The following is a 23,353-nucleotide window of genomic DNA, read 5'->3' on the forward strand; positions in this document are numbered from 1 at the left end:
GCACTTTATCCCCGAATGCGAATTTTGCTGGAAAATAAAATAAAATAGCAACAATACTCTTCATAAAACTACGAATAAAGCCCATGCAGCTGAGCTATTTTTCAGCGGTGACAAATGACACACAATGGAGGGAAGGCAGGTGGCAGCTGGAAAGCATCCAACAAACCCCAGAGGCTCCCGGCCTCACAGCTGGGAACCAGGACCCAACACCCCTGGCTTCAACGTGGAGCTCCTGCGAATTTCCAGGTGCAGGGGGTGGTGGAAGTTTGCTCCCTGCTGCCTCCCTCTGCCTCTCTGAAGGGCGCAGCGAGCCACCCAGAGAGCTGGTCGCACCGAGCTGTTCACGGGAACATAGGCAGAAGGTTTGTCCTGCCCCTGGTAGAGGAAAATTTTAATTGATTGTGGAGCCCAGGAATGCAAATTTCAGTGACGTTTATCAAAGGGTGAAGACAGAGGCTCTTTGGGACATTCCAGTATGCCTACCCTGGTTAACTGCGCTCTTGTGCCTTCACGTAGGGAGCGTTCACCTTGTGCTGACATGAGATTATCAGTGCCTTTTTTTCCTGGTGTTTCTGTACCTGCATCAGCGCTGGTGCAGCTCTCAGGCGGGATTCTCTCCCCCAGGAGGCAGTGCAGCTCCCTCTGAAACACAGCACGGAGCCTGTGCAGCGCCCTGTGCTGCAGGGATCCTGCAGCAGCACCCGCAATCCACACGGCTAACGATAACCTTGACACTGAGCAGGACACAAGATAGGTGGACAGACTCCAAAACTTGCAATATGATGCTCACTTACTGACATTTCTTTAACTTTTTGTTCCATAATTCTTTGTCCTGAGTTGCTGTTGGAGCTATTTCTGGTCCTAGCCTAATGTCTTTTGATTTCTTTTTCTCTAAATTGCTGCCTCTGGAGATGGAAAACAAGCCACGAGCCCTCACTCCATGTACCAAGGCAAATGTCAGCCAGCTCCTGCCTGTGGGCACCTGCACTGGTGCCAGTCATCTTAAACTATACCCAGCGCAGCCAGAAAAACCTCTGGGAAAAAATAAAGGAGGGAGGAAGGCATTCGGCTATAGGCTGGGAATTGTCTGCAGCAAAATGACAGATGTTTATGGTTCGTAAGTACATTCCCAAAAGGACAATGCTAGTAGCTTGATGGAAAGGGAGGAAGGAAGGATGCAGGAATTGATTTACCATCTGTGTTTTTCTCAAAAACATTTTCTCTGAGGAATATCAGGGAAGCTGACATTTCCACAAACCGGGAGAAGTGGGATTCACGGCTAATTGTGATCCTGATGGTGAAGCATCAAGCAGGGCATCCGAAGGGAAGCTCTGCAGGCTGCAACATCTACCTCCAAAGCTTCCTCACCATCTGGAATACTTACAATGAGAAAGAAACGGGCCCGCTACAACTTTGGCCCCTTGGCTTGTTGCACTCATTGCTGGAAGAAGGATGACTTTCCAGCCTGCCCTTTGCACTCTGTTGTTACGAAGCTTGGTCTCAGCCCTACACACCATCTTGACAGAACACCTCTGCTTCAGAAATCTGTCACCAAATCCTGTCTTTTCCTTCCGCCTCTCTGCTCTGTGAGCTGCTGACAGCCGGCCCTGCTGGCTTGCAGACTCTGCCATGCAAACAGTTTGGGTTACAAGTGTTTGATTCTTTTTTAATTTTCCACTAAACTGCCGCTGCTCTAGTGCAAATGTCACCTAACAGGCAATCGCAGGAGCTGTGCAAGCAGAAAGTAAAACAGCAATAAAGCAGCCTGCTTTCTATTCTCTCGCACTTTGGAGTTCGAAGATCCACATCACACTTTCCTTCATTTCAGTCTGCTCAATGTTAATTTTAGCATCCAAGCCTTCTATTTTAGAGCTGAAAACACAGCTGATAACGTGGTTAACAACTGTTGCTGTGGGCTCCCTTGGCAGCAAGGCATTAGCTTCTTTGCAGGCATACAGCGTTCGGCTGCACTTCCAGGTTTCATTGTCTCACAGCTCCTCCCTGAAAATGTGGCTGGTGCTCCAGGAGCTGCGGTCACCACCGCCACCCCGCACTCAGTTCTGCACTGCCTGGCTTATTAGACAAAGGCGAGGGTATTTTTGCCACTGATAGTATCAGCTCGTATGTGATGGATACGCCTGCGAGCCATTCCTCTGGCTCCATTATTCATCTCTATTGCGTGCTGCCAGGGAGCACAAGGTGCTCGGTCCCCTTTGCTGGCACGCTGCTTCGAGGAGCAGAGAACCACATGCAAGGTGTTTGAGCATGCACAGAACACCTCGGCTGGCTTAGCTAGTGCTCACTGCTTTCCGACGCTGGCAAACCACTCTCCTTAGTCTGGTACATCAGGCTGGGGCACCCCCATTTGGTACCCACTGAGGTGCTGTGGCTACGACAACCGCTGAAGTTTTTGGGGACCTCCTGCTCCGGACCTGCACGAAAAAACAGCAGCTGCATGGTGCGATCAGAACGTGTTCTCACTCAGGCCATGGAGCTACAGAGCTGGGAACCCCAAAACTGGGTTTCAGTGAAGAAGAGTGCTAAAAAAAAAAAAGTTTATGGACCTCTGGTACATAGCAATGGCAGAAGTTGCATGGGTTAGCCACGAGCAGAATCAGCAGAAGTGCATTTTTCTTTAATTTTATTTTCAAACCTGTAATTAATCATAGCTTAATAAGTCATCAATCTTGTGGGAAAAAAAACAGCAACTAGTAAGTAGAATACATCCTCCCACTGCAGACAATCAATGTCTTATCTTAATGCAGGGGTATTTCTTGAGGGGAAGAGGGAGATTAGATACAATTAAAGAAAGTAAATATTGAGAAACAAAGAATGGTCGCTTGCTTTCCCCGCAAAAGGACGTGAATGAGGAGACAAACACCAATACTTGAAATCCAGTACGATTATTTTCCCATTGGACATCTTGGTGAAAATGTGGACTAGAAACTACCCTCAGTATTCTCTGAGCAACTGGTTTGTATTCAACTAAGACCACAAGGATAACAAATTCCCTTTTAATCACCCTTCTTCCCCTCCCTGCAAGTTTTAAAGAAATGTAAATCTGCCATTACAGAGTCAATGCCTTGAAAAAAGTGAGTTTGCATTTTTATGAGATTTCAGAATGTGTCCTTCTAATCTTCCCGTCTCACATTTTTATTCCAGTGATTCCCTCTACTTCCTCTTGTCGGTCTAAAGTTAATTCAAGTCACTTTATACTCTAAAAGCAAGTCTTTTCTTATGTTTAAAATTCAGTTTGAACCTCTCCCAGTTCAATAGAGAGTCACTTGGGTTGTAAGCAACTGCTCAAGCGATTGCTGCTTCTTCCCTCAAGAATATTACATTCTCTGTTGCTCACAACAAAGATATCAAGAGTGTTAATATTGCTGTCGTGCTGACTGACAGCTGCTGCAAATGTGGTTGATATAAAGTTAAATTACTGCACTTCGGAAGCAGTGCAAAGCCTGCTTGGAACATAGCTGGGGTGATCTGCTCCATCCTCCTGGGGAAAAGTGGGAGTTGAGAGGCATCCAGCAATTCCCTGACAAGAGCGCTCTGAAAGCCTCGTGTTCGCCTCATCTCCACGTGCGGCTATTAAAAGGGACTGGCTTTTAACGCAGCTATGCTCAGAAACTCCAAGCCACAAGGCAGAGAAGGGCCTCCTCCTCCTCCTCCTGCATCCCTCGTGCAGGCAGCACGTGGCACACGGTGACCAAAGAGGATGGGGAAGATAACTTGTCTCAGCAACAACTGGTCCAGGAAGGAACAGACTCCTGTATTTCACCCTGGCGTTCAGCACACAGCTCGGCAGTGAGCTCACGGACGTGTTCAGATAGCCAGGCTGTCACCGACAGAACGAGCTGAGCTGCAGATACCCCGTGAGCGCATGCCTGAGACTGCTGAGGGCACGCCAGAGCCAGGATGCCCCTGGAGAGAAGACCCGGGCTTGTTCCCTATTTCACAGTTACATTTCCTTCTTGCTTCTAATCCGCAGGTATGAGATACGCTGAACACACGGCGTGACACCGCGAACACACGACATGCTCTACGGGGGAAATCATCAGCTGCGCAGGACGATCTTCCACGAGTACCGTCACCTCTAGGAGCCTGGGCAGGATCCTTCATCTGTCACATCCAAGTCCTGTTTCTGCACCAAACCATCCAGCGAGGCTCACTGAGTCAGCTGGAAGCTGTGTTAATAACGCACGTGCCAAGGGGTGGGCACAGGCTTGGCTGAGCAATGGTCTCTCACCATCTCCAAAGGGCTCGTAAGCTACGTCAGGGAATTAAAACCACGGGGGTGCTCGGGGAAGAATTGAATCAAACAGATGGGAACGTGGGAGTGGAGTATGGGCCAGGAAAGGCCAATTTCAAACCATATTTTTAATTAAATTGTGGAAGTTTTTAACTGATAAAAACATCTTAGTTGGATTTAATGGCATTTAGCCGCTTTAATTGGGATGTCTATATTTGGAGTTTGCAGACAGAAACAGATAATAAGGCGACAAAAACAGATCATAGGGGCTTAAAATCCTGGCATTTGCATAACCCAATTGTTCACATTATGAAATGGAAACCCTGTTATCAGCTCCCATAAAACAGCTTGTTTTGGTAGATTGCAAATACTGTGTTTAATTAACCAAGCTTCAGGGACAGTGAATCTTATTGTTACAAGATACGACTCTGTGGAAATAAAGGCATTTTCATTTAAATAAAACAAAAGGGGATGTTTATCAGGATGTTACTTAATTGTCAGCACTGCTAAAGAGTTTTGTTTCTGCGATAATTTATGAACTGGAATTGATCAGTGAAGCAGGGAACCAGGCACCTTTGTCCTGTACAATTAAAGCTCTGTCATATTAAATCTAGGCATTAATGATGCCAACAGCTACAAGCAAAGCAGAAAAAAATCTGCAAGTCCATCGGAAATCCCGGGTAATGAATGAAATCCAGTTTTACCCAATTAGCCCCCTCAAAGCATCTGTCTTGGTAATATTCACCTCTGGCACTTCCAGCAAGCCCAGTACTACATCAAGGTCCTACTGCGTTACTTGGCACGGCGCAGAGGAGGATAAGGCTGGGCGAGCATGAGGTTACATGCCATTAATACGTTCTTTGACACCCACTCCCACAGCATTTAATCACGAGATCTTCATCTGAAAAGCCAGGAATTGTCCACAGAGTAAGTCAGAAGGAAAATAAGTGAGCTACCGCGGAAGAAGTGATTAGGTTTTCCTTGCCGAAAACACTACTGGGAATGGAAACATTCTGGCTGTGAGTGTCTGAAAAAACTACACAGTTCTTTATCTAGGTATACTTTTGCTAACATGTCTGGTATGTCAGAAACCATTTTTTTCACTAGGCAGGGGTGGCTAGGAAGGAAATCAAACATCTCCAGAACTATTTGCTGTTTTGCAGCCTCCCTAGGCCTGGTGCCAGGGGCTACCCCTGCAATCAGCTGTGCCACGCAGGCATGGCAGGGCCATCCTCTCTCCTTGGAGCGTGCAGAATTTTGAGAAACTCAAAAGGTAGGAAAAGAGGATGCTGCACGCTGAGGATAGGCATGGGAAAGCCTCCTTGAGAGCTATTACATGGGAGCAAGGTGCTTCTGTGGCATCAGCGCTGGTGATGCCCTGCAGAGCTGCAGCAAGAGAGCAGCAGCTTGCTCCCAGGGTTGGTCCCCAGTTGCTTTTTCTCTCCCCAGAAAAAAGACAGAGGCTGTCTCTTGCTCCTGCTGAAAGTCAACCAATTTTTTTCCCCTTGATATATGAAAGCATGGAGCACGAACTAGATATTAGGTGGAGCAGCCTTGTTTCTGATCCTGAAGTAAGCTGAGGCCAGGATGCGTACAGATACAGTCAGTGCAGTAAGTGCCTGTGCTCCTGCTCTATCTGCAATGTGGATTTCTTTCACCAGAGCTTTGCTGCTGCAAGGGCAGGTGCAGTCCCTGTCCACGTTACAACTCACACAAGCTACCAATCACAGGATGTTTCTCTAAATATGTAATTTTATTTGAAAGGACAAAAAAGCTGCAGTTGCTGAGCTGCTTCCAGGAACAAAATGCATTCCATGGCCTGGAACAAAGTCTTATTTATATGCTGTGCATTTCCTTGCTTAAATATGCTCATCACATTGGTCTTCTCACAGCACAGCACCACTGAATTCCTTCTGTTCAGAAACAGCGATGTGCAACGTAAGATTTGACCAGTGAAACCCCTCACCAAAATGCCCTGGGGATTGAAAATGGTCTGCATGGAGGCTTAGCAAGAGGCAGAAGCTGCTGGTGAACCCAGCAAAGCATATTATCAAAGAAACGGGCTGGAGTAATTGGAGAGGAGAGCAGATGGCTGCTAGCAATAAAAGCCTGTGAGAAACCCAGCTGAGAAGCCTACTGTGAGACCTATGGGGGCAAATTTCCCCGTGGTAGGACAAAAGACACCCAGCAAGTGAACAGTGGAAAAATCTATTGCAAGGTGCCCGTTATTAAGCAGCAGCGAAGCTGTGAAAAATAGGCAATTGAATTTGAGAAGGGAAGGAAAGCAGACACCCTGTGGACACAATTATGGAGACATTTTAGAAATTGCTGGGTGTGTAAATATGGGAAGAGCAGATGGGAGAGGTCTGAGGAGGCAGGGGAAGCGGCCTGCCCACATGTGCCAAGGGAACAGGCAGCTGCCTGCCCCTGCTCCCTCGCAGGCACACGCACAGCCACCTCCTGCTTTTGCCACTGTCTGCAGCTCCAGCAGGGCACGGAGGGGGGTGTTTCCTGCTGCCCTGGCCCCCAGGTCTGTTTTTCTCTCCCTGCATAACCTTTCCTTCCCCCTGCCCTCCCCAGGCTCACCTTGAGCTCTCTGCAATGCCAGTGGCATCGCTCCTCTGCCTTTTCCTGTGCCGTGGTGCCACACACTCTGCAGGTGAGGGATGGTGCTAGCTCTACAGCAAACCCCAACCCCCCTTGCATGCCCTGCATGTGAAATTTCGAAGGGGCTGATCTTTTTCTGTAGGCACACCTGAGCTGCTGTCACTGCCCAGCCGTGCCCTTATGATGCAGAGGGGCTGCCCAGCAGAGCCACCACCGCACTTGGAGCCAGCTCCCAGCTCAGCTGGGGTCCAGCACCACTCAGCCCTCGCAGGGAAGCCTCCCTGCAGCCAGGCTGCTCTTCCAAAAGGAGAACCTGGTGCTTGAGAGTCACCAAATCCTTTAATCCCTGCAGCCACTTTAACCCTTGGCCTCCTGAGCCCTGCTGAAGGACCTGAAAGCTAGCCGAAATCCCCAAGTATCAAAAGGATCACCATACATCCTCAAATAAACCCTCTTTCTTTACCTCTCTCCCTTTGTGAGGATTTATGCTCGTGAGAGACACTGCTGTTCCTAAGGAAATGGCTTGAGGTTTAAAACCCCCCTTCTTGGTTTTTATTTCTTGTCTCTTGAGGGTTAACAATCCTCGGGAGAGTGCAGAGCAGCCTGTCTATCCACTTTGGTAATTGAAATCAATTTCTCTGCCTTATCTTTAGGAAACCTATATAGTCAAGACACTAATCTGCTGGCTCTGGCATCTTTTAAATGAAAACCTATTTGGAAAAAAAAAAAAATCCCTTTCCCTGCCTACTAATGCTCCTTCGCTCAGAGAGACAAACACCAGGCCAAGAGGCTTTTTGGAAGCAAGCACCCATCACTTGTCAGCCCTTCCCTCAGCAGGGAGTATTGGTGAACCCTCTGCCCAGATCCCAGCAGTTCTGACTGCCCCAGGGAAGGCAGGGGCTGTCCCCTGCCTCAATGGGTCCTGCGGGCAGGGAAGGGGAACCCACTGCCTGCTCACGGACATAGCCAGCACGTGGGCTCCCCTAACAGCATCCATCCTCCTCACTGATGTCCCCAAGGGACCCAAAGAGGAGCTGGGAGCAGGGCCCGTGGCCAGACAGCTCCTTGGCTCCTGTTGCCATTACTGCCGGTCTCTGTTCTGACTCTTGCACACACTGTTACTGTAGAAAGGTCACAAAAACAGGATGCCAGTTGTGCATGCTGATCACGTGCAGAGCTGCGGTCAGGAATGAAGGAGCTAAATCGCCTGCAAGCCCTGCTCTGCCGAGTGGAAGAGTGCATCCCTTTGCAAACCTCTTCTATCAAATCTTTAGTTGCCTAAAATGAAGCCTATAGAGAAAAAAACAGACCCAAACAATGTTCTCTCCTAATCCTGTTGATTAGGAGCCCAGCCAAGCCAATAGATTTCTAATTTGAAGTCAATCAGGCTTGAAATCCCTGTAGTTTTGATTGTAATTACACAGATGAAGTAATCAATAGGGAATCATAGCACCCTGAACCTAAAAAGGGGAAGTCAAAACCCACAGGCATACTTGTGGTTCCTTGGGCTCGGTGAGCAGGGCAGCACCATGCAAGGCTGACAGCTGGGTTTGCTCCAACAGGCTGTTACACATGGTGCATTTCGGGGGGCATCTAGTGGGAAGGAGAAGCCACAGAACAGGTAATGAGAAAGCACAGAAACTGATGGCGAGACCTAAAGTTGGAGTCCCACATGAGGCAGATTCAGAAAGGACCTGAGTTAGGGTCCCGAGATCAGAACATGACCACTCAAGGTATCTGTTCTTCAGCTGTGTGGAAGAAGCCTTCGGCACTGCAGCTAGAAAAGTGCATTTACCAGAAGTTAACAATTTGTAGTTTCTTTCAAACCAAGTGCACTTCTTGAGCAAGACAATATAATTAAAAGAGGCACATTAATATCATGAGATAAGCATCACTGACCACATTTATGGCAATATAAAAAGGAATTCAGAGAAAAAAGAAACTACACCCTATAAATCAAAGCATTTTAGTGCATAGAATTCAGAAACAAATCTATGAATTGTAATAGAGCATGACAAAATCTCATAAACAGTAGTAAATATTAAACCCCCAATGACAAACAGATATGTTGCATCCTGTCTGAGGATTTTCTCAATGCATCAGATTGAGAGCAGTTCCCCAACTCTTATTCTCTTAATCGAGGTAATTTGCTTTAAGTGTTTCTTGCAGCTGAGAAATGACAATTGCCCCTTTAATATTGTGGTAATACAAACAGCAGTTTTTCACCTGATGATGCTAATCATTGTGGGCTCTCTGAGGGCAGAATTCTCTTTGGGTGAGAAAGCCTGATAAGAGACTAACACACCAGGAAGTGAAATGGATGACTTTTGACTGGGTAAAGGTAGAGCAGGAAAAAGCCATTTCACTGCCTTGGCATCCCCATCCAGTTATTCATTATGCTAAATTGCCATTTTATTCCTTTCAGCTTCCTGAGACATCAATATAGCATAATGAAGTTATCACAAGATGCAGTTTGCTGAGCTAATTTGGTGATGGCATTAGAAAGCAGTTCCAGGTAACGGCTGAGAAGAATTTTGTTTAGAGAAGTGAACATGGGGATGGTTGGGGTTATTCAAAACAGGCAGTAGTTTCTTCCACCATCCCTGCCCTTCCAGACCAACAGGAAAGTTTTTTAATCCTTGGATTGTTAAAGATTTCAAGAAGTTTCAATACTCAATGTCACAGCAATGAAAATTGGAAAGGTTAATATAAAAATAGGCTGCCCCTGTCTCTGACCACTCAATGCTATTGAAAAGAAAAGTTTGATTTATTTCTCCAGTAGTACAGCACTTCATTAAAGTTTAAGGTAAGCTTGAGATACTTTCCTCAGCAAATGGAATACCCAAGGAGTAAAAATACGATGCTTATCAACAAATAACCCTGAGTACATCAGCTTATTTTCCTCAAACACCACTGACAAATGATGCATAAGAGGGTACCAAGAAGCAAGGAGACAGTGCGTGTCATGTCGCAATTGCTCAACACTTGCAGCCTACGATAATTTGGAAATCCATCTATACACATCTCACTACGTTTCTGACATTGGAAACTCCTTTAACTTGACTGCAACTTCCATTTTGAATACAGGACACTTTTTTTTAAGCTTTATGACAAACTGCAGCCAGGAGTATTTTAGCTGCAGATTTCCTCCCCTGGCAGAATCCCTCCTGCTCACCAAGCTACTGCTACACCTGGAGCCAGAGAGCCCTCAAACTAAGACAACGCAGTTGCTCGTTTCATGCAGCTTAGGCTACCACCTCCAAAGCAACCATTTTGCAACCACGCTATTTTGGCAGCAACTTACCACACGTTAGGAACAAATGTATTCTGTCAAGCAGTTCTTTGGGTTACAACTGTTCCTCCATTAATCTTAAACGTATCGAGCAAAGAACAAGCTCATTGTTGGAAGGAATAATGCAGAACACTGCTCAAAACATTATGTGCTACATGCAGGAATGCCTCCCTCCCCAGCTATTAGTCACTTTGCATTAATGTGCACTGCATTAATTGCTCACTGAAGGAGTGGCTACAAAACACAATGGGAGTGACATTGCATGCTGACAGACTGACAGAAAATAAGAAGGTACTGGAGGAAAGCATTTCACTGCGGGTTGGGTAGAACATGGCTTCAGGGCTGCACCATCACAGGGTGCTTCATGCTCCCTACTGCTGAGGAGCAGAGCAGCAAGGCACAGCAGCAGGTCTCTGGGGGATGCCAGGCACACACTCCCCAGGAGCAGAGGGTAATTGGGATACTGCAGAGTCCAGGAAGGATGAGCAGTCAAGCAAGGAGTGAATTAGGGTGATTAATATTTCCAGACTGCAGATTCAGACCACAAGTCCTTCCAGCCAAGGACCCCTACTCCAGAAGCACGCTGTGGCAGTTGCTTTAGACAAAGAGACACCTCTCAGGGCTATGGTGTGAGCTGCTCATGAAGGGTCCCTTCCTGTCACAGGGCACACTCTGGCCATTTAAATCGGAGTCCTGTTGTCTATGCCAAAGAGACAAGTGGGCTGATCTGTAAATATCACGCATTTTTACCCAGTCTCAAACTGCCACTCTGAATGCAAACCTGACTTGAAATGAATCAGAGTACTTCACAGTGCAGGTAAATAAAAGACAATACTAAGGGACCTGGATACAAAGAAAACAGTTGTTCTTCAAGCATTTCTACCCCTTCCCCCTCAAATTTCAATAGGCCATGTCTAATTATTGAAAGGCACATATTCCCCCTCACACTGGGTTATTATCAGACCATACCACATGTGTCAGTCCACAGAATTAGCAGCTATAATTGGACCCTTTTAACAAGGTACACAACACATTTTAAATTAAATTGCATTCCATAAATCAGGTTAACCTTTTCAACATTGCTCTAAGAAAATTAATTACTCATATCGAAGCATATGACCTTTTCACAGTGCTTGGGATTAGCTTCCACATTTCTTTTTATTTTCTGCTCCTCCTCCCTCTTTCCCAGCCCAGCCTTCTTCATTTAAAAGAGCCCAAATAGGCAAGGCTAAACACATAGCTTCAGCTCTCATTCACAGCTCCAACCAAGCACAATAGCTGCTATTCTTTTCAAGTTCACTTCCCCTTAAGAGGTGTCCCTTCTTCCCCCTTCCCTCCCTTCTGGCCAGTGAAACAGGGCTGCCCAGGTGGCAACGTTCATCATCTGACTTTTAGCTTTGGTTTGATGCTTGCTTGAAAAACCTGGGAGCCTTGTGACTATGTAGGGAGCTGTTTCCAACACCAGCAAGAGGCAGTTTTTCTACTTTTCCAGCCCTTAGAATAATGTGAAAGTGTGATCCAGTACCCTAAAAACTAGGAAGGAAGGGAAAGCTGCTTTACTGCGTTAAGATTTCCCAGGACTTTCTACAATACTTCTGCAGGGTCTGTGAAAGTAAATGTCAGCATCATCATCCTAGTACTGGCCTAGGAACACCAGGAAAAAAGGCTTCCTATCACAGTTAGTAGTGCCGTATTTTCTATCAGCTTAAAAAAATGTGCTAAGAAGCTTTTTCACAGAACCCTTACGAATTTCTTCTTTGAAAAGGACCCTGAAATTTGATAATGGGCCCAGATCTTTCCTTTCTACTTTTCAAACAGAAATGTAATAAGGAATGGTGTTTGGAGGGGATAAAACCAGCAACAAAGCAAACAGAACAACCTTAAACAAAACCAGGTGGGAAATACCCAAACAGATATAATCTCATTCTTTCCCCCACCTGATCCTACTTGTAGCTTCTATGTAATTTGGATTTTATGAGTATTCTTTTATCTTCCAGGGCAAGTTCAAAAAATGGACTAGCAATATCAAAAAGTAACAAGTCTCAATTCTGAGAGAATTAGAACAGAAATGTTTTTCCTACTCTTTGGTAGGGAAGCAGAAGAAGCTTGGATGAGCTTTGTGTCTGAAGCAAGAGCCTTTTCTATCCTTGATTATATCCCAAGAAGTCACATCTGTACACAGGGCACCCCCAGTAACCCATCTGTACCTCATCTCCTTGGTCACAGCCATCCCCAGCAGCACAGTAGGGCTGTGCCAGCTCCAGGACCTTCATCAGCACTGGGTAAGAAAGAAAAAACAAATTACCACCTTAAAGAACAAAGGAGTATTAAGATCTCTTCCTAGAGTCCTTTTTAAGGCAAACTCCCCCATTTTTGTTGCACTTTCTAGCATATTACATCTGCAAATGTTTATTAACACAGCTATTCTGCAGATACTTTACGTAAAAAACCTTCAACAATGAAAGTTCTTGCAATGAATTGAAAATTGGTATTGGAAGAGATTTTCATACAACAATGCTTCTATTTTCTAATACAAGGTATTAACAACTTAAAGTCAACAATTGTAACTATACTTATCTTTCTGGTATTAAAACAGAACAAAAGTTTTTTTTTTTTTTCCTCCCGCCTATTCTCCAAACACACAGAGAATTAGTTAAGTAGAAGACTGGAAATTACTTAGTATATACAAAGACTGAACGCACCCTTAGCAAGCCTTAATTCTTCACGGTTCCTCACAGAAACTTCCTCGACGCCGTCCCTCTGGAAGCCCGCCTTTTCGGCCCGCCGCTATCTGGCGCTGACAGAAAGGGGCAAAGCGCTCCCTGCAGGCCTTGAAATGGCGGTGGCCGCCTGGCCCGCCCAGCACCGAGGTGATAAATAGGGCCCCCCCACCACTCCACAGCCGTTGCTGCCGTCTGTAGGGGCGAGGGGAGTGTCTGAGTATTATATTTTTAAGGAAATGTGGCGCCAAAAGCAGCGTTTTGAGGCTTTTCCCTCAGGGTGGAGCTATCTTGGAGGTGCTCAGGCGATGGAGGGCGCAGGGCTGCAGCAGGCAGGCTGCCCTGGGGCCTGCACTGTTCTCTGCCCCCAGTCAGAATCTCCTTCCCCAGCCAGGCCTTCAGCCTCCAGGGTGCTGTCCTTCTGTTTGGTAAGCATTATGCCTATCTGGGCCCACCACTGTGGCTTCAAGCAGCTGCTCTGTTTACCCTCCCTGCATTGCGCCTTGGCCCTCACTTCATGTTCTTCCCCACAGGCCTACCCTGTGCTCCAGCCTGATCCTGGCTGCTGCCCGCCTCCTGTGGTCCCTTGCTGATGGTGGCAGGCTCCTCTCCTTTGCCCGTCTGTGAGGAAACCACTAGCCCTGCTGTGCTTGTGGTGCTACAAGTGGTGGTGGGATGAGGGGGCTTGTCCCTGAAGGCCTGGAGCTGAGCTCCCCCATTAGGCCTGGGCAGCCTGCTGTGAGGAGATGCCATGAGGAGACGCCGCTTTGAGGAGACGCCGCTGGAGCCCCTGCCTCAAGGAGACCACCGTGTGGAGGCCCTGATGCTGTGCGGAGGCTGCTGCTGAGGGAGGAGTGCTCCAGACTCGTCGCCTGTCGTCGAAAGGTAGGACATGGCGTGGCTTGGTGCCCCTGTCGTGAGGGGCCAGTGGTTGAGGGTGTGGTTCTCTTGGCTTGGAGGTGATAGCAAAATTCGTTTTTGAAGTGAGGTGCTGGTTTTTAATGGGGAGAAGTGTTGAGCCTCAGAGTGGCTTCCCTACGGGTGTGTTAAATGCTTCAGTAAATTCATGTTTGAGGGTTGATATTTGGATACAAAACCTGCAACCTCTTGACAGCATGGGAAGTAATAAGTCCACGTGAACCCAAGTCAATAAATTTGCGCTTCCCATGAATTTTTGTGCTGTTGCTACCATCCTTCTCAAATTCCTCAGGCTGTAGGACTGTTCATTGTCCTGTAATGCCAGGGCTGAATCCTCCCCTGACAGCAGAGGCCAGGAACACCACTGAAACTGATCTCCAGAGATGAGAAGCAAAGGCCATTCAGACCATGCTGTACTTACACCTTAGCAATTGTTTTTTGTCAAGAATTGACAAGATTGCAAAAGCGATTGGAATTCCATAGTTCTCCCTCACCACCTGAGACACCCCCTTAAACTAATCACTTTGCCAGCTGCAAACTGATCGCCACCTGTTTTTAGGCAAGCTTTGCCAACCTGAAAATCACCTCCAGTTCAAAAGAAAGCATTCTCCTCTCTATGTTTCTGCACTCAGTTCATATACAACACCACACCACTTACCATGCATGTTTTATCTACAAAATATGTTAAAAATATATATTAAAAAAAAAAACAAAAACCCCCCACACATAAATAAGCATTCTATCAGATAGTACTTTGCTCAGCAACTTCTACAGTCTCCAGCTACCCACAGCACGCTCCACCAGTGCCCCACTTTCCTCTGGCACTCCCTGCAAGCACATACCACAAACCAAACGGGGCCCAGGTACAGCATTTAGGACACCACACAGCCATGAATTCAGTTTCAAACTTTCTACTTTGATACATGGATCGAGGATTTTCCTTTCTCTCTTCTGGCTGCATGGGTGCACAGCCCTGGCGGTAAAAAGTATGCCTACAGATGCAGTTCAATGGATCAGACGGTAAGTTAAAAGGTAAGTAATTTTGTATTCTGTTATTTATAAAAGCTGCAGTTTTTCCGTGTGTGCTGCGCCTTTGCAGATGCATTTCTTATGGTGAAAGACGCTTCCCCATCCCTCCAGTGGTTGGTTTCCACAGACATCGAAGTCCTCGTATCAGTGGTTCACTGCTGTGTGCTGACTGCTTTGACCTGTAGCAGTGTGGATCTTGGTGGTGTCAGACCCTGTACAAATGTGTGGTTTATGAAACTCTTCTCAGAAGTCAAGAACATATGTTCTGCTGTTTCTCCCTTCAAATGGGATAATCTGTGTAGTTTTACTATAGATTGTATTTCCCAGCTCTCTTCATGGCTTTAAATTGCTCTCCAAGTTGCTGAAGTCATCATGAGAAATACTGGAGTCAGCTAGATTTTAAACATTTAAAATGATATAAGACCATTTTCCGTCAGAAAGAACCTTTAAAAATTTAATTATTCTTTTTTCCTATTTCTTTTCTTTCTGTGATGGGGTTGTTGAAACCTTCCATTAAATATCCCATAAAAATAACACAGACAAAGAAATAAAAAGCTTAGAGAAGAATGTGACAAAGATATTCTTGAAAACATCAAGCATCTTGCTGCTGATCTATTGCCTTTTCGTATGGTGGAGAAGTGATTGAGGAAGAATGGGTTGCTTGGGGGTGGCTCCTGTTTTATGCTCAAGTTAATGTCTCAACTAGCATTGCAGAATGATACCTACTTGCTGGAAACTGGATTCCCATTGTTTTTGTGGTAGGATATAAAAATCGTAATAACCTAAGCACTATTAAGAGAACTGTTCCATTCTGTGTCAGGCCCAAATCTGCACGTGCTGGAGGTGAGGGTCGTGAGCGCTCTGAGCGTGTATATACCAGAGGATCGTGAAGCAAGGCTAAATCCAGGTTTCTTTAAGCTTACTGGGGAAGTATTCAAGGCTCATGCCTCCAATTTCACAAATCATCCACCTGTTTCAGGTGAATTGCTTTTTGGGGAACTGTTTGAGACATCAAAGGCAAAGCTAACTAAAAATTATTTTTATATATGAGGAGTTTTTTTTTCTCCTTATAATATACTGTGCATTTTGTGTTTTTATTTCTGTGTACCCAGGCACATTAAAAAGATTGAACATAATATGGTAATTGTTTATCTAATTCCTAATTAAGACTGCTATTTTCCTCTTCAGAATTGCTGCTCAAAGTAAGATGTATTAAAGCTGTTTCTGAACTGTTGGTGTTGAGAATAGGTGTTGTTCAGAAGCAGTTACCTGACTACCATGGGTCTCCTGCAAGCATGCAGATGCTGTCACTGCTCTGTTCTTCAGAGACAGCTTCCCCAAACTAAAATACAAGTAAAATTAAAATATGTCACATCCAAACGCAGTGTCCTGCATCAGTGATCTAAGGATCATCTGGATGCTTTGGCCAAACACTGCAGGACCCAAGGATGTTTGTCTTGGAGATTGTCTATTTTTCCTAGCCTTGAGTTTTGCTGGGCTTGGTCTTGCCAGAAGACTGCTGTGGTGTGCTGTATGGGTAGCTGTATGGAAGAAGTTTTCTGGGTAGATGCCTGTACTAAATGCCAACTGGTTGCTTTCATGTGGTTCTGGTGGCTTTTTTGGGCTCTCGTTTGTATAAAAGCACTAAAACTACCGGTTCTGAAGGCCTTAATCTGCAGTCAGTTCCCTTCTATGTGGCAAAGCTGCGGTGTGGGCTTGGCTACCTTCAGCTCCTTGTCATTTATAATTATGACAGTTTTTGTTAAAGTGATTTTTGCATCAGTCCATCCATCCTTGCCCTGCAGGTGCAATTACGCTTTTTTGATGCCATTGAATTGCAAAGATCTGGGGAAAACACTTTCAACATCTTTGATGGCAAAATGCAATACATCATTCAGTTCATTTGGTGTAGTGACTCCTCTGGTTTGCTCCAAGCATTAAATCAGAAAATTTGATTGTGAGTGACAGGGCCATGAAATTGTCTAGTTTACCAGACTAACTAGAGGCCCTCAAAGCTAGCAGTTAATGCATAAACAAAACCAGGATCCCCATCCACCTATTCATGATAAAGCGGTGCAGATGATTGAGCAAAGTGTCAGCTCAAAAACCAAACCAGTATCAAAAATAAAAGTGCAGATTTGTTTCTAACAGACTTATTTTGCCCTGAAGTTGCATTTGTCTCATTTCACTTATTCCAGATGTCGTTCCAGTAACTCATTCATTACAGGCAAATCAAATAAACAAATGAAAAATTAAAGCTATTGTTATCCAGCTATTCCATCGGGGTGTTTTTGTATTCTTTGCATATTTATAATGTTTCTTCAGGCTGCATGTCCAATTAGAACAGATGGCTGATAGGTTGCACTGACTTACCTACTCCAGCAGACTGGGCAAGTGTCCATATCTTCAGCAAACGAAATAACAGCAGATTTAGAAAAATACATTGTAGTCATTGAAAGCTATTTTCAGTTGCTTATCGTGTTTGTCTTGTGGTCTTTTTTTTCCAGTGCTGTTCATTATCCCTTCTGGAATTTAAATGGCACATTTTCTGTATGAGAATTAACTCCATTTGCTAGATAGAATTGATGCATCCTCATCCCCTATATGCGTGAATATAGAGATGTAGACAGATATGAATGCAAGTCACTCCTGAAATATTCTGAAGGCTAGAATATTTCTTTTCCTTCTTTATTTAATTTTGCTGTTTAGAGTGAAAAGAACACATTTAAATAATGAAATGAACCACAATGTGTGTTCTGCTCTATTCAGGGATTTTTTCTAATTTCAGTTCATTCTGCAGAACTGCCATAAATACTTTTTACATGAGAATGCTCGAGAAAGAGGTCATAGCAAAAATTGCTAATACATACATTTGATAGAAGCGATTCCAAACTTCTCAATTCTTTCAGTTTGCTTCATAAAGCAAATCACGTGAAGCTCAGGATGGAATTTTCAAGAATACTTACTTGAGAGCTGAAACCAGATGAAAATTTTTGTTAGTTTTCAGCCCCAGACATGGCCTAATCAGGGTCTAGATCTCTTAAGAGACGGGTGAAAGATCCCGAAGCTGCAGGCTTGAGTCCTGGGAGGGCAGGAGCATCAGTCAAATTACAACTTTCCTAGGATGATTTGGTTTTTGAAACTTGATTTGTAGGTGCTGCTCTTCCCTTGGCCTTCTGTGGAGTGCCCTGATGCCAGCTGGAGGCTGTGTGCAGCGAAGGACGAATCCTTTCTGCTCACACAGAATCTGCTCCAGTCTTTCCTTAATACTGTGTGCATAAATCTGCTTAATTGTCAGTGGAAGAAGTGTGTGGGGGGAAACCTCTGCAGGCTGTTCAGTTAGCAGCATTAACCAGGAAAGGCAGGAGCAGTAATGGATTGCACAGGCATTCAAGGAAGCTCTTTTGATAGCGAACCTGGCAGTTGCGTGGTGCTGCGTGCTCGTTTCACTGTTCTGTGAACGGGCCAGCATGCTTGGACTGGTGCATGGGGCTGCTGTAGGCAGCCTTATCTTCTGTTACACAGGTCTTCAGTCCTTACACGTTTTACGAACTTGTCTGTATTAGGCTTTGCATACCATGCTCTGTAGCACGTGCTGCCTTACCCAGAGGGCTTCTCATCAGCTCTCTGGAATATGCTGCAGGTCCCAACCACTTGAGAGGCTCTCTCAAATGAGTGCTCTGGAAACAACAGATTTCTGTAAGGGAAAAAGCATTCAAGTTCCCCCTACTAAATGTGTGACAAAATAAAATTCTAAACTGGCTTTGGTATCTATCAAAGTAGAATTTTTGGCTGGGGCTTTGTGTAGAGATTTTGGATTGCTTTGAACAGTCATACTAAAACTCCAGAGGTGGGTAGTGTGCGCTAATGTGGATCAAAGCACAGTTTGGCTGGATGGATTTTGGCAAAAAAAAAGTTCTGCAAAGCTCTTTTCTCAGGGCCTGGGAGCTGGATATTTCAAGACAGTATGCACAGTAATTCAAAATCTGATCTCTTTTCCAAGGCAGTTTGGAAGAATTTCAAAAAATCATCTGAATGCGTGGATAGTTATTTAAACTGAACAGAACTTTATGCTGTGTGTTGTTGCTTAGAAGAGCTCTTGGGAGGGGGAAGTGGGGAGAAGAGTAATCTTACAAGATGGAATGAAAATGTGCACTTTACTTTTTTCAAAGTTCTTTGTAGACTTCTAAGTACTTAACATAGGGTATGTACGTGGTTGAACCCAAGTAGAAAATGCAGGCTGTGGAAACTTAGGTACCTGTTTTCAGATGAAGCACTATACAAAGAATCAAATGAAGCTTTAGCCTCTCATTAAGACACTCTGCATTTTATTTACACTAATACATATTAACTGCTTTGGTCTAAGATGGTTAATAAAAATATGCCTAGAAGTCTCCCAAGAGGATAGTATGGTTGGCACTTGTACCTAAATCTGGAAGCATTGAATAAAATATATGCAGAGAAGGGGAAATAATGAAAACTGACTACACTGAAGATTTATTGTAACACTGGAAACTGTTTGGGATGTGGGACCCTTAAGTTGGTGCAGTAATCATTGGAAGAAACCACCAGAGGAAAAATCATAATGGAATAATAATGAAACAGTCTCATTTCAGCACTAATACCAGCAGCACAAGTAAGCGACTTTGTGATGCTGACCTCCTGGTAGCCTTTTCCCAAGGGATCAGGGATGCAACAGCTGCTTCTGCAGGGTGGTGGAGTCGAGTCTTCTGCTGTGTTCCCAGCTTGTCCACTGGGCATCTTCCACATCTTCTCATGGCAGGGCCCAAATAACCAGGGTCTGCCGTGCTTTTGGCAGACCTTGTTGATTGGCTCTAATATTCCTTTGGTACATATTTCTGGTCAACCCAGCTGTGCCGTGAAGGTCTTTGGCAAAGAGTGGGTGAAGACGTTTGACTTTCATTTATTGTTCTGCTTGCTGTTAATTCTTAATATACTCATAGCAATAAACGCAAGATCTATTTCTGCCAGGCTTCAAATGTTCATCATTAATAGAGAATGAACTGAAATACAGGCTTAAGTATCTCCTTCCCTTCCTGTAGTAAGAATTTTATTTCCTTAACTAATAGATTACTGTCACTTTAATTGGAATGAAGTTTCTAGTCTGTAGTTAAAGAAAAAAAATCACTTGCTCCATTTACTTCACAGAAAAAAAGCTGAGCAGCTAGTGCCTTCTGTGTAAAGAAGTGCTGAATTTGAGGCAGAGCTGAAATTAGCATTCTAAAGGCAGCTGTTTAAGTGCAATCAATACACTGCAGATGTTCAGCAGATTCAGTGGATGGAGTGTTACTCATCTGAAGGTGAAATTAGCTGCTTTGCTTTTGTTCTTTGAAGGCTGATTCAGTTGCTGTCTATTTTCTCATATTTCACATTAAATGAGACCTGTGACTGTCATATTAATACTTGGGACAAAAGCCCTCGAGTAGTTATGTTTCGAGTACATTGTTCTAGCTCAAACCAGAGACATTTTGAATTTTTCCGATGGAATAGGAATGTCATCGGTGAGGCGTTTTTTGCTGCTTTCTAGGTATCAGAGCCCGAGATCTGGCATGGTGCTGGAACTTGGCAGACAGAGGAACTTGGTCATAGGTAGAGCAGCAGTGGCTTTTCTGCATCTCTTTGGAGTAAGAACTTTTTAGTATTGCCTTGCATCCGCTGCAGTGGTGGTCTTAGCTGAGCTTCCGCGAGCTGTTCTAACACCTGTACATAATTCATGAGAAACCAGGATGATCTGAAATACAGACCTCAGAATCAGCTGGGCAAAGCCAGGCAAATGCTGCTCTTTCCCTGCTGAAACTTCCCAGGCCTGCATTCGCAAAGCAATGGAGGTGTCAGCTGGGATCAGCACAGGTGCGGTGACCAGTGCAGTAATGTGCTGGGGTTGATGTAGATGAATAAAAGGTTTACTAGTGACTTCTCATCATCTCTGCAATTTGAAGCTGTGTCACTTGGGCATTTGTGGCCTTATTTTGGGGGGTATTAAAGTCCCTTTATACCACTCAAATAATGTAAACGTGTTTTAAAGGAAATCAAAACTGTTACCTTTCCTGCAGATTTTAAGGATGGTCATTAATAAATCCTGAGATCTGTTCCAGAGCACTCTGCAGCCAAGGGAATCCCTCTGGTGACTTAGCTGGATATTGAGTAGAGCCAGGGAAGATAAGAGGAACAGAATTTAGCGCAGCAGCAGGGAAACCCAAATATCTGGGTTCATTGTGGGCACTTCAGGGAGGACAAAGCTTTCAGCAAGCTGTAGCAGAGCTAGCAGTGATAGCTGGGCAGTTGCACTCTACAGGCAAAGAGAAGAACAGGTTTTCTGAAGAATGAATGTGTTCTTCCTAACCTGATAGTCTCCAGGTCCATGGAGACTAGAGAGCAATCTCATTGTAAAATATTCATAGACAGCTGCTCTATAGCATTTATCCAGCATTTATCCCAGTGTTATTTAAATCTTGAGCTAGTCTGTAATTAAGCATTTATGTTTCAGATGCTTAACAGGGCGTTTTAAATGTTTAGGTCTTGTAAATGATGTTTATTTATGGTAAGCTAATTAAGCCGTCAGAGTTCAGTTTGGTCTCAGATCTAGTCCAAAAGATGAGCAATGACACTCCCTGCCATCTGAAAGCAGCTGAGGCAAGAGGAGGGATCCTCACTGGCTGCTTCCCTGGGCAGCTCCAGGCACCGGAGTGCCACGTGCTGGCCATGCAGGTGGGGACTCCGTTGGACCTTCCTGGGTGGGCACAGGGTGCTCAGAAATCCTATGGCAATTCAATGAAGCTGTCCTACTGGCACGGTTACTGCCCTGGGCTACTGAGTCTTTCTCTGGTATTAGCCACTCCTCCAGCCCTCTTACTGATTTATTGGAGGTGAAATGCTCACCTTGGCCGCAGCCACGAGAAGGGCATTTTGGTTGCAGCAGCATTGCAGTGGGCGGGGTCTCTCGGCGGCTTTTCTACCTGGTTTTTGAGAGGTGGGAGGAAAAGCATGAGGCTGCTTACAGTGTGGAGGGTGGCTGCGTTTGTCTGACTTCAGCTAGGGTTTATATTATTGCTTGCACTGGAAGTTAAAGCTTCCTGCTCTCTGACCTTGCTTCCTTCTCCTGATGTTTTTTGCCTCTGACCTTTTATTGCAAACCTGGCAGACAATGTGAAGTGTTTAAACAAACCGGACCACAAGGATTACAGTAACCCAGAAGTCAACTGTCCAGAGACCTCTAACAGTTCATTAACTTACTATGCCATCTACACTACCTCATTTGTGGCTGTCCATGCCTTCCACAGGGCTCAAAAGAGAGAAACCTTAACTCAGCTTCAAGAGGACAGGGGAAAACACAGCCTGGTGGATAGGAGAGGAAACCTGGTGCTGAGACTGAACTAGGTGTGGGTTGATTTGAGCTCAGTTTCAATATATGAGCTGAAGTGTCCTTCTGTGGTAAAGTTAATTATAATCTTTCCTCTTCCCATCGTAAGTGTGAACTCCTCGGCTTTCAGGGCAGGAATTATCTATTTCTATTGGTGAAATGCTAAGCACAATGCTATGCTGACTTCTGCTGCAGCCTCTCAGTACTATTGTAATGCAAATGCTGGTAATACAAAGGAAGCTCAAGGTAAAGAGCTGTTGGTACCATCTCGCAAGCTTAGAGCTGCATTCTGCTTCCACAGATAATCTTGCAATTTCTCAATTTCTTTTTATACATTACCAGAAGTATTTGTATGAGGAGTTGGGTCTTAGCGTCCTTAAGTTTTCAGTTCTTGCTTTTAATAATTGATTTCATAACAATGTATTCATGTATTAATTCTCCTCCTCTTCGCCCCACTGCCACCTGCTTTCAGAAGAGCTCTACCTTAAAAGCAGCAGCTGAATGAGGTCCAAAAAGGTGCATATATGGGAAGAATATCAGTTGCCTAGAAGTGTCTTTTATGACTGTGCCCTCAAGTGGCATGTTTACTTATGGTTAGCTAATTAAGCCAGCAGAGTTCAGTTTGGTCTCAATTCTAGTCACGAAGATGAGCAATCCCTGTTACTTTGACAGCAGCTGATGCAAGAGGAGGGATCCTCGCTTGCTGTTTCCCTGGGCAGCTCTGGGTGTTCAGTGGTATAGGCTTTTCAATCAGTCATCTCAGTTCATTTTTCTTTCTGCTTTACTACTACTTATTAAAAATGACATTTCCTCAGAGCAGAACACTGCTTTTGGGAATGGGTTTGGGCAGCTCAAAGTCCTCACTTTCCCAAATGCTGCCTTCCAGTGCAGCCATTGCCGTGAGCTCCCAGAAGGTTTGAGGCCTTTGGAGGCAGCTTGCTCTGTCAGATAGGAAGAACTGGCTGCTGTGGACTATTCTGTGTGTGTCTCTGGTGACTTGCTGCGAGATCTTGGGAAGCTTCTCAGGCCCTCTTATAAAGCTGTTGGTTTCTGCTTCTTGTCCACTGCAGTGGCGAGGGATTGCCTTACTACATGCTTGTGTTGCTGGAGCCAGGGCATCGCAGCTGGTTTATGCTGAGTCCACTGTGCAAGCG

The 23,353-nt window shown here is 45.0% G+C and overlaps 1 long non-coding RNA gene across 1 annotated transcript; it reads left to right on the forward strand.

Annotated features, from left to right (window-relative positions):
* The first annotated feature begins 6,794 nt into the window (after positions 1-6,794).
* On the forward strand, positions 6,795-13,484 carry LOC121058853. The gene is made up of 3 exons (XR_005814375.1): positions 6,795-12,433; positions 12,890-13,299; positions 13,405-13,484. It is a non-coding gene; the product is annotated as an uncharacterized LOC121058853 (long non-coding RNA).
* Positions 13,485-23,353: the final 9,869 nt, after the last annotated feature.

This window comes from Cygnus olor, chromosome 23, assembly GCF_009769625.2.
Source record: "Cygnus olor isolate bCygOlo1 chromosome 23, bCygOlo1.pri.v2, whole genome shotgun sequence".
NCBI classification, from domain to species: Eukaryota; Metazoa; Chordata; class Aves; order Anseriformes; family Anatidae; genus Cygnus; species Cygnus olor.